This window comes from Arachis ipaensis, chromosome B08 (assembly GCF_000816755.2).
Source record: "Arachis ipaensis cultivar K30076 chromosome B08, Araip1.1, whole genome shotgun sequence".
NCBI lineage: Eukaryota > Viridiplantae > Streptophyta > Magnoliopsida > Fabales > Fabaceae > Arachis > Arachis ipaensis.
In genome coordinates, this window is record NC_029792.2 from 4,871,381 (window position 1) to 4,882,298 (window position 10,918).

Sequence of the window (10,918 nt, forward strand, 5' to 3'; positions counted from 1 at the left end):
TGCTCGGAAGAACAACATTTTGCTGAAAAGGGAAAGGGTGCCAGCCATAATTTGGTGCCCCAAGAGACATGAAGATGGGAATGTGGAACTGTCAGGGTTTGGGGGTATCCCTGACAGTTCACGGCATCAAAAAGATTTTTAAATCTCATTCTCCCGAGGTTTTGTTCTTATGCGAGACAAAGAACAATTTCCCGAGGATATAATTCTATGTTCTTAGTGGACCCGATTGGGTTGGCAGGTGATCTGGTGGTAGTGTGGAAAGATAATATTCAAGTTCAGATTCTTAAACATTTTTTATTCATTTCACAGCTGATGATCAACAAGCAGGGCAAAAATAAAAGGTTATAAGAGTGCACGTGGGTACGAAAGAGGTGAGAAGGATTGATCAATATAAACAAGTGTTACAGCTTATGGAGATTGATGGAGATAAGTTAGTTGTCATAGGAGATTTCAATGCAATCAAAGCAAATCATGAGGAGGGTGGCAGAGCAAACTTAAGTTCATTCATACAAAATGTCAATGATTTCATCAATGATGGAGGTTTAATTGATTTAAGTTATGAAGGGAATAAGTTCATGTAGAGTAATCGGTAATTCGAAGAAAACCTTGTTAAGGAGAGGCTGGATAGAGCCTTAGCAACCAGTGTTTGGAGAGATGATTGGCCAAATGTTGTGGTCATGCACTTGGAGGACACATGATCTGATCATAGACCGATTTTATTAAGTACAGAGAAGGAAAGGAGGAGGTTTAAGAGAAGATTCAAATTTCAAGAAAGATGGTGTGAGATGGGAGATGTTACTGCCATTGTGAAGGAGACTTGGAGAGAAGGAACAGAGGGTTCACCAATGTTTCAGCTTGCAACTAAGCTGAAAAAATGCAGACATAAACTTGTGGATAGGCAAAAGTCTTCCTGCTCTAACTGTAAGGTCAGAATTCTTAATGTCAAAGAAAATTTGGGTAAAGAGGTTGGAAAAGGAGAGCATGCCAATGATATCGTAATCTGAAATCTAGAGGCTAAATTGGAGGAAGTTCTGGACCAAGAGGAGAGATATTGGCGAGAAAAATCTAAAGTTAATTGGCTGAATTGGGGTGATCAAAACACTAAGTTCTTTCACTCCAAGTTCCAAGTGAGGAATAGAAGAAATAGAATACAGTATTTGGAGGACGAAGAAAGGAATACAACAACAGAGATAGAAGAAATAGCAGAAATAGCCCAGAAGTATTTTGAGACTCTCTTTACCTCAAGCAACCCGAACCAAAGAGATTCAGGATATTCCAAAGAAGATAGATGCAGTAACTAACCGGAGGCTAGTCAGACCAGTGACAGAAAAAAAGATCAAAGCGGCAGTTTTTTCTATCGACCCCTTCTCTGCACCTGGGGATGATGGACTCACTGCTAAGTTCTATCAGGCTTATTAGGATGTGATTAAAGAGGACGTTATCAAAGCAGTTAGAAGTTTTTCCTTTGGAGGTAAACTGCTTAAGGCTTTTAATCATACAAATATTTGCTTAATTCCTAAAATTTCAAATGAAAGACTGATTAGTGACAACGTATTAATTGCACATGAATTCATGCATTTTCTAAAGAACAAGAAATATGGGAGTCATGATTTCGCTTTAAAGATCGATATGAGTAAAGCATATGATAGGGTGGAATGGTCTTTCACATGGTCTATGATGAGAAAGTTGGGCTTTTGTAATAAATGGGTGGACTTGATTAAGGAGTGTGTGACAACAGTTTATTATTCTATTACTGTGGATGGTCAACCGCATGGTTTCTTTAAACCATGTAGAGGGGTACGGCAAGGCGACCCCCTCTCTCCCTACCTTTCTATTTTGTGCAGAGGGACTTTTCCATCTGCTCCACAAAGGAGAACAGAGACAGAAATTTTTTGGATTGAAACTTAATCACCGTTGTCCCAAAATCAATCACTTATTTTTTGCAGATGACTCAATACTATTTAGTAAGGCTACGGAAGAGGATTGTCAGGAACTAATTCATATTTTACAGAGTTATGAAGAGATTCGTGGTCATAAGGTCAACTTGGATAAATCATCAGTGTTCTTTAGCAGAAATACAACAGTGTATACGCGAGATTTCCTAGCTAACATACTCGAAGTTCCTCATGTTGTCAATCAAGACAAATATTTAGGACTTCCATTAGTCATCCAAAGGTCTAAAAGGGCAACATTTAATTACATAAAGGATAAATTACGCAAAAGCTTCAACATTGTAAAAGGGCTTTACCTTCATCAAGTGGCAGGGAGGTGTTAATAAAAGCCATTGCAACTGCTGTACCACTTTACACCTTAAACTATTTCAAGTTGCCAGAAATACTGCTCAAAAAAATTTAGAGGAAAATTCTGCAGTTCTGGTGGGAACAAAAGGGAAGCGAAATGAGGATGCAGTGGATAAGTTGGAGAATTACTTGTAGGCCGAAAGAATAAGGGGGATTGAACTTCAAGGATCTAAAAGCCTTCAATCTTGCTATGTTAGCTAAGCAAGGGTAGAGACTATTGACTAGACCTAATTCCCTGATTTCTAAGTTTTATAAAAGTAAATACTACAGATTTTCTAGTTTTCTACGGGCTAAGACAGGAACCAACCCCTCATGGGTTAGAAGAGCATGTTGGAGGGTAAAAAAATTCTGGAAAAAAGCATCCTCTAAAGAATAGGACGAGGCAGCATGATAAGTATTACACAAGATTCATGGGTTAAAGAGTTTACTGCCATAATTCTGAAAAAAGGCATTTTTTGGAGAATAGAACGAGGCAGCATGATAAGTATTACACAAGATTCATGGGTTAAAGAGTTTACTGCCATAACACCTATAACTAATGCAAATACAGAATACACTCCACAATGGGTTGCAGAACTAATGCTACTAAACAGACAATAGAATCAAACAAAAATAAAAGAACATTTCAACCCAGCAATAGCAGAGGCAATTATTAACACAGAAATTGTAGAAGGAGAAGACTACATTACCTGACTGAAGGAGAAGAAGGAAAGCTATTCAATCTTATCTGGTTATAAAATTGCATTTCAGGTTTATCATCCTCTAGAGAAATTTTTTTCTATCCAGTGCCAAAAAAAATCCATATGGTCAGGAATATGGAGTTTTAAAAGCCAATCCAAGGTAAACAAATTTCTTATGGAAACTAATGCATAATGGATTACCAGTCAAATTAAAGCTCCACACTCGAATCTCCCAAGTTAACCCTATCTGCCCACGATGTAACTCAACGGAATGGACTTCACATTGTTTGTGGGTCTGTCCAGATTCAGCAGAAGCTTGGAGGCTATTGGGTATTCATCTCCCAATAGTTACCGATGAGCCTTGGCGGTAGTGGGAAGAATTGCAAAATCAGAACAAAGGACGAAGACAATTGAAGGAGATAAAGAAACTTGTAGCTAACGTGGCATGACAGATTTGAAAATCCAAAAATGAGCAAGTTTTGAAAGTAAGCGAAAGTTGCCGGTAAAAGTTGTTCACGCTGTGCGAAAGCTCATGGAGGAGTGCACAACCTGTTGCCTTTCCATTTCCCCTTCTTGAAGATGACCTTACCAGTTTCTTTCATTACTTCAATTACACAGTTGTTTAATTGATTGGTGAAACTTTTTTATGTGGACAATTATTATGTGTGATGTCCAGTTTTGGACCAACTTTATTCAAAAAATAAAAATAATTATCTTTTAAAAAAAATCATAGTATTGAGTGATTAGAAGTGCTAAAGCACTTTTTTTTTGTTTCGAGATGAAACCATGGTGTGAACAAGTGAGGTTGAGTGAGTCCCTCTCTTGTTGCACGGGAAATTGGGTAGAAAGTTGATGAGTCTCTTCGATTCAATTCTCAAACTATGATGTGGACAAGTTAGGTTGAGGTGCCCTTTCTTGTTGCATCAAGAAATTTGATAAAGTAGAGTGATTCTCTTTGTATTAAATTTCAACCTATTTTTTTAATTTCTATTTCAATTTTAATATATCTTTCTTATTCAATTTCAATTCATGTCTTTTTGTTTATCTTTTTTCGTATCATTTGGTATCAGAGTTCAGGTATTTGATTAATCCTTATTAATCTATGTATCTTCTTTTTGTATCCAAAAAAAAATGCTTCAAGTGTCTCTCACGTCCTTCATTATGTTCTTATCTTTCTTGTTTATATTTTATTATTATCTTATCGTTCTTATTGATTTTATATTTTAAAAAATAAAAAAACATACAGTCCAAAAAAATATAGAAAAAAGAGAAAAATACAAAAAAAGAAATTATTTTTTTTATATTTTTCCCTTTTCATATACTATTTTTTAAGTTACAAGATTCGAGAACAAATTTTTTTAAAGAGGAGGAGAATGATACATACTTTAAATGTTCGTGATATGAAAAGATCAAATATTATTTAAAAGTTATTAGTTTATTTTGATATATTTTTATTTTTATTTATTTAGTTACTAGATTGGACTTTTTTGTGAGCTTTAAGGTTTTCTTTATTTTAACCTAATAAGAGGTTATAAATACTCCTTTAACTATTGTAATCGTAGTATTGAGTGATTAGAGGTGTCAAAGCACTTTTTTGTTTTGTTTTGTGATGAAACCATGATGTGAACAAGTGAGATTGAGTGAGTCCCTCTTTTGTTGCACGAAAAATTGGGTAGAAGGTTGAGGAGTCCCTTCGATTCAATTCCCAAACTATGATGTGGACAAGTTAGGTTGAAGAGTCTCTTTCTTGTTGCATCAAAAAATTGGATAGAAAGTAGAGTGATTCTCTTTGTATTCAATTTTAATCTATCTTTTTTGTTTTTATTTCAATTTTAATGTATCTTTCTTATTCAATTTCAATTCATGTTACTTTGTTTATCTTTTTTTCATATCAACTCTCTTTATCTTTTGTATCTCTCAATATAAACTTAAATCTAGACAATAAAAAAATATGAATACAATTAAAAATAAAGAAAATAAAGGTATTTGTATGGTTTGAAAATATGCACGAAAATAGTTACTTCTACCTTGGATGAAATTTTCTTTTATAGAGCTTTTGCTTTTTTCAATATTAGAATCAATCCTAAATTGATCAAACTAGTCATTTACACAAAATCTTATATTTGTGTAGTGGTTTCAAGGCACGATTAGATCGCTTTTTTTAGAGAGATATTTGTCCCACACTTAGTTGCTATAGGGTTGATGACAATACTCTCCCAGGATACAATGAAACCTAAGAATTTCTTAATTAGCAATAGTAAGAAATTCTCAACTCTCTTGAACAAAGAAAATCTCTTAATGGTTGAGTAAATTGTACACTTAGTATTATCAATCTGAAATAGTGAATAAGGACTTATTTATACATATTGCACGTAGCAATTATGATTAATTACGTATACAAATGGTTGTGTCTTTTCTATTGCCAATAGATACAATGTTTTGAACATACACAACTCTTAAAGAGTTGTATCCCTTTAGCCAATAGACACAATGTTTTGAACATACACAATCCTTAAAGAGTAGTGTCCCTTTAGCCAATAGGCACAATATTTTGAACATACACAATCCTTAAAAGATTGTGTCCCTTCAACCAAATGGTACTAAACGGTTAGTAACCGTTTATTAATATTAATAATATTAATAATAATATTAGCAGTAGTTTCTTTGATTTTATCCCTTGACAAACCTTTAGTCAAAGGGTTTGCTAAATTTCCTTAAGATCTTACATAGGTGATGGTAATTACACCATCATCTATTAGTTGCCTCACAAATTCATGTCTCAAACTTATATGTCTAAACTTTCCATTATAAACCTTATTATATGCACGAGACATGGTTGATTCATTATCACAGAAGATTGAAATGGCTGTCGTTTGCTGTGGCCACAGCTTTATATCATATAACAGATTTCTTAACCATTCCGCTGCTTTACCTGCGGCTGATAAAGCTACAAACTCAGCCTCCATAGTAGAATGTGTAATACATGTTTGTTTCTTTGAGGCCTAACTTATTGCTCTACCACCTATGGTGAAAATCCATCCTGAAGTGGATTTGTTGTCACTAAGATTTGTAATCCAACTTGCGTCGGAATAACCTTCTAAAACTGCGGGATAATCACTATAATGTAATCCCAAGTTTATGGTTTTCTTGAGATAACCAAGAACTCTTGTTATAGCTTTCCAATGTTGATTGTTAGGCTTTCCTATAAAACTTGATAATTTGCACACAACAAATGCTATATCAGGTCTAGTACAATGCATTGCATACATTAAACTTCCTATAGCACTAGCATATTCTAATTGTGCTATAGGTCTTCCCATGTTTCCTTCTAACTTAAGATTAGGATCATACGGCGTATTGGATTCTTTAATTGTGAGATGATCAAACTTTTCCAATACCTTTTTAATATAATGAGATTGACTTAAAGTAAAGCCAACTTCATTCTTATGAACCTTTATGCCTAATATTGTATCAACTTCATTCAAATCCTTCATCTTGAATTTAGAAGTTAGATACTCCTTCGTTATACGAATTCCTTCTAAATTTGTTCCGATGATTAACATATCATCAACATATAAACAAATGATTACTCCATAATCTTTAGTAAATTTTGAGTAAATACATTTATCCGCACTATTATGTGAGAAGCCATTTGATAACACCACTGAATCAAACTTCTCATGCCATTGTTTAGGCGCTTGTTTTAGCCCATACAAAGACTTAATTAATTTGCAAACTTTCTTTTCATTTTCGGGTAGCACATAGCCTTCCGGTTGCTCCATATAAATTTCTTCATTAAGATCTCCATTTAAAAAAGCTGTTTTAACATCCATTTGATGTATATAAAGCTTTTGTATGGATGCTAATGCTATAAGAATCCTAATAGAAGTCATTCTTGCCACAGGTGCGTAGGTATCAAAATAGTCTAGACTTTCTTGTTGTCTAAACCCCTTGGCCACTAACCTTTCTTTAAAGGTTTGTAATGAACCATCAGTGTTATACTTTCTTCTAAATACTCACTTACATCCTATAGACTTTGATCCTGGAGACAAATCAACCAAGAACCAAGTATTGTTAGATAATATTGAGTCTATTTCATCATTTATTGCTTCTTCTTTATTTCTAATCAAATACACATAAGTAAATCTAGAACAATCATCAATAAAGGTTATAAAATATCTTTTTCCTCCTCTAGTAATATTGCCAACGTGAACAGTAGCCCCTGAATCTAACCACCATTTAAGTGATTTTTCTTGTGTTGCTATGTTAACTTCTGTAACCATACCAATATGCATGTTTTGTACTTTTTCTACAACCTTAGCAATTAGATCCTTCTCTTCCACTAAGTTGGTCTTTGGTGCTTCCTTTTTCAGAAGTCTACATTCTTTATAGTGTCCTTTCTTGTGACAATGATAACACTCTCTTTGTCTCTTCTTATCTTGTTTTGAATCTTTAGAGAACTTTCTTTTCTTCTTATTGGTGTTATTTTCACCAATGTGATTCACTTTAGAACTTTGAGAAAGATACACAGCATCACGTTTTCGAGTTTCCTCCTCTATACGTATATACCTTAGTAATTTCTCAATTGTGAAGTCCTCATCAAGATGTAAAAGTTTCTTCCTATAACCATTCCATGATGAAGGTAATTTTGAAATAATTGCTCCAACTTGTAATGATTCAGGGATCACCACTTGTAGATCACGAAGTCTACTTACAAGGATTTGTAATTCATGAATTTGATCCATGACAGGCATAGTATCATTCATAATAAATTCAAAATATTTTATCATAATAAACTTATATATTCCTTGTCGTTCGGTATTGTACTTTTCTTCCAAAGATTTCTAAATATCTAATGGTGATTGAATTGACATGTAGAGATCATAGAGTCGGTTGGACAAAGTATTGAGAATATGACCTCGACATGCAAAAGTATCTTCATCACGTTTCTTTTTCAGTTGAACAATCTTTTCTTTCTCTTTCGGTGTGGAATTTTCAGCGGCATCGGCAATTGGTGTAGTCTTTAGGTCAATCACATATGCAAGATTGAAAACTGAAAGAAGAAACATCATCTTGTCTTTCCAACGGTTGAAGTTCGTTCCATCAAAGCGATCTAATTTGACAAACTATTGATTCATGACCTTAAACGTAGTGTTTTGATCTTATGTCATCTTCAAGAAATATCTCTCTAAAATTGTTGGGTATATGAAGATGGTAAGATAACAAAATCTTATATTTGTGTAGTGGTTTCAAGGCACGATTAGATCGCTTTTTTTAGAGAGATATTTGTCCCCACACTTAGTTGCTATAGGGTTGATGACAATACTCTCCCAAGATACAATGAAACCTAAGAATTTCTTAATTAGCAATAGTAAAAAATTCTCAACTCTCTTGAACAAAGAAAATCTCTTAATGGTTGAGTAAATTGTACACTTAGTACTACTAATCTGAAATAGTGGATAAGGACTTATTTATACATCTTGCACGTAGCAATTATGATTAGTTACGTATATAAATGGTTGTATCTTTTCTACTCTCAATAGATACAATATTTTGAACATACACAACTCTTAAAGAGTTGTATCCTTTTAGCCAATAGACACAATATTTTGAACATACACAATCCTTAAAGAGTAGTGTCCCTTTAGCCAATAGACACAATATTTTAAACATACACAATCCTTAAAAGGTTGTGTCCGTTCAACCAAATGGTACTAAACGGTTAGTAACCGTTTATTAATATTAATAATATTAATAATAATATCAATAATATTAATATTATTAAAAATTTTAGACATTATATCAAATATATTTTAAGTTTTAAAAATTTAGGAGAGCCATGGCCCATGCTAGTCCCCTCTAAATCCGCCTCTAAACTTTTCTCTTTGGTTATATTCAATGTGCAACAACTTTTTCTCTATATATAAACCCATTTTTGCTTATAATTGTACCCATTTTTGCTTATAAATAATCAATTATAAGCTGTTTTTACTTGAATAATAGCTTGTTTGATTATGATCTTTAATTGTTAATCTATTAATACCTACAATGTTTATAAAAAAATAAATATATTAGAATATTATTAATTATGTTTGTCATTACAAGAAACCAAATCAATTCTTGACTCAACATAAACCATTCTTAAAGCCTAATAACTACTTCTTGATAAGTTTAATGGTATATGAAAATGTAATAAAAAGTAAATAAAATGATGTGATTTTGATGAAAGCTTGGCTAAATTTAAGGCTATATATGTAGTTACAACAATCTCATATATCATAGACATTGAAGGCAGAGAAATAGAAAGTGGTAACAAATGTATAGTGTGGGATAACAAAATATATTGGACCACATGGGTCCTACTGGTATATTTCATTGTGGGACACAAAAAAACATTGTGGTGTGCTTATCATATGAATTGGTTAGAACGAAAGAGAGCGATAGCACATTGCAATTGTGGGTATTGCTATAAACTAATAAACACCCCTTCAATGTCCTACGCACAAAATATAATATTGTTTCATTTTTCAGGTATATATGACTTTAAAGTCTATATGGTGGACAGATATAATTGCACATGGTGAAAAATTGCACTAATAAGATATGTATTCTTCAAATGAATTTACAAATTTTTTTATATAAGTTAGGCTCCCATAACATATCAAACATGCATAGGGGAAAATAAAAAGAAAATGTAGAGGGAGAGGAAAATGGTTTGATGAGCAGAATTGACAAAGCAAACACACTTTGACTTTAAAAAACTATAAAATGCTGGCTGTGGGGTTCGAACCCACGCGCACTTATGTGCAGAAGATCTTAAGTCTTCCCCCTTAACCTCTCGGGCAAACCAGCTTGCTGGTCAATTTATTTCTACTTTTTTATAAATACAATATCTTACCAAAAACATAAAATATCTCTCATTCTCTACAGCCTACCCACACCACAAGCCACGGTGAAATCAAAAGCCTCAATGTCCGCAATAAACTCGATAGAACATTTCATAGACGGTTAGCCCATTAGTTAGTTAGTTATATCTCATTCATGTGTGGTTTAATTTAATTTGGTTATTTGTTTTAACTCCTGATCGAACGTTTTAATAGCAAGAAACAATGTAATAAATTTGTTCCCTTTTAGTTGGCGGTGGTCTACTTAATTTGATAACGCCCTATTCCATTTGTGTTTAAGCATTGCGCCTTGCTCATTGCTCATTTAAGTTTTTTTTTTCCTGGTTATTTTGCTCATAACTGTTGTAATCCAAATTTACTAGTAAAAAGAGTCAATAGTAGTAGTAGTAGTTGTTATGACCTTTCACAGCCCCAATTATATTTGCAAGATTAAATAAAAATTGGCCTAACTAATTTGAAACCAGAAAACTAGATATGCAAGGTAAACAATGGTAAAATTTGATCCACATGATGATTAAAGTTTCTTTTTAGGCGATCAGTTTGAATTAGAATTAAAATATATAAACAAATTCGTGATTGCATACGAGTCCATTGTGTTATGCCAGTACCCCGTGGGGAGAAAATAGTGTTATTTTTCTATTAGTGTATTGGGTTTGAAAGCCCTCATTTGTAAACTCAAAAAGAATATAGGAACGAAACATTTGATACCAAAAAACAAAGAAACGAAACATTAAAAATTAAATTAGTTATATAAATGAATACCCCAAAATAAATCGTTATATAAATTTAATTTATTAGGGTAAACTTAGTACAATGATAAGCAACTCATTATCTAACAGTTGAAATCGTCGTTTACACATTTCTGCTGCAGATTTACATTACTCATTATTTGGTACTGAGCAATTACATATCAAATTACAGAAGCTGAATCGTACGTTGGGTTCAGCTGAGTTCATTTTAAGGTCTTACTAATATGGATCCAAAGATCAAATTTTAATATATATATATATATATGTGTATATATATACGACTA

The 10,918-nt window shown here is 33.0% G+C and overlaps 1 non-coding gene across 1 annotated transcript; it reads right to left on the bottom strand.

The window, feature by feature from the left end:
- TRNAL-UAA lies at positions 9,750-9,832 on the bottom strand. Its single transcript has one exon. It is a non-coding gene; the product is annotated as a tRNA-Leu (tRNA).